The following is a 2,983-nucleotide window of genomic DNA, read 5'->3' on the forward strand; positions in this document are numbered from 1 at the left end:
TTGATGATTTTTAGAAATTTGCTGTTTGAAATGATAATTAGAATAATCCAACATCCAAATTTTGACAGTCTCTTTACTGTGAATTAATAAATGTGAAGTGAGGGGTGAGGAATGATTAAAGGCTTTCCCACATTCCTACATTCATAAGACCACTCCACTGTGAGTTCTAATATGTCTAATATGAGGTGTGCTGAGTAAAGGTTTTCCCACATTGTTTACATTCATATGGTCTAGCTCCACTGTGCGTTCTTACATGTACAGTGAGGGCTGAGGCCTGAATAAAGGTTTTCCCACATTCCTTACATTCATAGGGCCTCTCTCCAGTGTGAGATCGTAAGTATATAGTTAGGGCTGAAGCCTGACTAAAGGCTTCCCCGCATTCCTTACATTAATAAGGTCTCTCTCCACTGTGAGATCTTTTATGTGTAGGGAGAACCGCAGCCTGAATAAAGGCTTTCCCACATTCCTGACATTAATAAGGTCTCTCTCCACTGTGAATTCTTATATGTGAAGTAAGGTTTGAAGAATGAATAAAGGTTTTCCCACATTACTTACATTCATAAGGCTTCTCTCCACTATGAATTCTTGTGTTAAGGAATGAGGCCTGAATATAATGGTCTTCCCACAGTCCTTACACTCTTAAGGCCCAATTCCACTGTGAGTTCTTGTCTGTAAAGTGAGGTTTGATAACTGAGCAAAGACTTTTTCATTCTTTACATTCAAGGAGCTTTTCTCCATTGTGAGTTCTTACATGTGTAGTGAGGTGGGATGCTTGACTAAAGGTTTTCCCACATTCTTTACATTCATAAGGCTTCTCTCCACTATGAGTTCTTATATGAGTAGTGAGGTGTGAGGTCTGACTAAAGGCTTTCCCACACTTCTTACATTCATAAGGTTTCTCTCCACTGTGAGTTCGTCTATGTTTAGTGAGGTTTGGGACCTGACTAAAGACTTTCCCACATTCCTTACATTCATAAGGCCTAATTCCACTGTGAGTTCTGATATGTGTAGTGAGGTTAGATGACTTAGCAAAAGTTTTCCCACATTCCTTACATTCATAAGGCCTCTCTCCACTGTGAGTTTTTATGTGTTCAATGAGGTGTGAGGAACGACTAAAGGTTTTTCCACATTCCTTACATTCATAAGGCTTAATTCCACTGTGAGTTCTGATATGTGTAGTGAGGTTAGATGACTTAGCAAAAGCTTTCCCACATTCCTTACATTCATAAGGCCTCTCTCCACTGTGAGTTTTTATGTGTTCAATGAGGTGTGAGGAACGACTAAAGATTTTTCCACATTCCTGACATTCATGAGGACTGGCTCCACTGTGAATTTTTACATGTCTAGTGAGGACTGAAGAACCACTAAAGGCTTTTCCACATTCTTTACATTCACAAGCCATATGTCTGTTATGATGCTTTTTATGTAAAATGAGGGGTGAAAGAGTAGAGGTTTTACAATGCTCTTTGCATTCATGCTTATGACCTTTCACATGTGTCCAAAAGGATGAGAAACTACAGAAATGCTTCCCACGTTCATTACATTCACGGCGTTTCTCAACAGCGAGTGCTGTCACTGAATTCTTCAGGGTTGAGATACAAGCATCATCTTTACCACGTGCTTTATACTTATGGGGTTTCTTTCTAATAAGCGCTCTCACAGGAGTGTTTAGATGAGAGGGATAACTGCAAGCTTTTCCACATTCCTTACACTGGCAGCTAGTGCATCCAGTGTGAGATGTGCTATGAGGTTTATGTGATGAGTGATCCATGAAGCCTTTTCCACACTCCCACCATTCAAAACGACTGGCTTCTGGAGCATCTTCTTTTACCACAGTAAGATCTGGAATCCAGCTGAAAGTATTCCCATATTGGTTGCCTTCAATATCTTCACAGAGGTTCTCTACTGTAGGATTTCTGTGAAAAAATAAGATAACATCATGTTGAAAATAAATTTGTGTCCATTTCACTATAACCAAACAGTAAATGTGAATAGTTATTGCTTTGACTTATCTCATATTTAATATATTAACTCTTCTAGCAAAAATACGACCATTATTGCCCCTGTTCAACTAATAAGATTTTCTGATAAATTTGACCCAGTAAAATACATTCTAATCCTCAGTATCTGACTTACATTTATGAAAATTTTATATTGTGAAAGTTCTCTGAACACGTAATTTTACAGTTACACTTAGATATATACAAATATATGTATATACACATATCTATACATAAATGTATGTGTATATTTTAATATCATGACACCTTAGGCCTTTCTCCTTCTTTCTCTGGTTTGAATAGTACTCACCTCAAATCGTTTTTACGGTTTTCATGCTGCTCTTTATTGCTACAAGATTCAGAGATTTCTCCTAACATGAGGGACCAGGTGTCATTCTTCATAAATTGCAACACTTGTTCACAGGATAGCTTATCTCCATCATTAAGGTTTTGAGAGACTGACTCCCATAAGTCAAGTTGAGGTTCATAATATAAAACAAAAAAGGAAGAAATTATTATGGGGAAAAAGACTGCTGTGAACAAAAACAGACTTAGTCAGATGTCATGGTTTCAGCATTTTGGCAATGGGTAAAAAGGAATTTACTGGAAAATACTCATGGGCACTGAGAGTAGCAGTGATACAACATGTGTAATTAGGAGAGCTGAGCAGAAAGAAATTGGACAAAATACACACAGAACATTGAAGGAGAAAAGGGTCTCTGTGACTAAAGGTGTGGGAGCACTGCTAAAGTAAGACAAACAGGCTCAGGAATCTGTGAAGGTCTATCTTCAACCCAGAAAGACTTTTTCTAGAGGTCTGATTCAAATGTGGTTCCTTATATTCCATGTCATAACTCCTCTGGGACAAAAACTGGGTATAGCTAACATGCTGATCATGAAGAGATACTTATCAGGAGGAAAGGCCGCACAGAGCAATGAACATATCCCTGAAGACAGACACTTGTGAGTGCATTTACAGCAAA

General features: G+C 38.2%; 1 pseudogene; it reads right to left on the reverse strand.

Annotated features, from left to right (window-relative positions):
* LOC102824305 overlaps positions 1–1,402 on the reverse strand; it is a 10,815-nt pseudogene extending 9,413 nt beyond the window's left edge.
* Between the last annotated feature and the right edge of the window lie 1,581 nt (positions 1,403–2,983).

Source organism: Chrysochloris asiatica, unplaced genomic scaffold (assembly GCF_000296735.1).
Source record: "Chrysochloris asiatica unplaced genomic scaffold, ChrAsi1.0 scaffold00268, whole genome shotgun sequence".
NCBI classification, from domain to species: Eukaryota; Metazoa; Chordata; class Mammalia; order Afrosoricida; family Chrysochloridae; genus Chrysochloris; species Chrysochloris asiatica.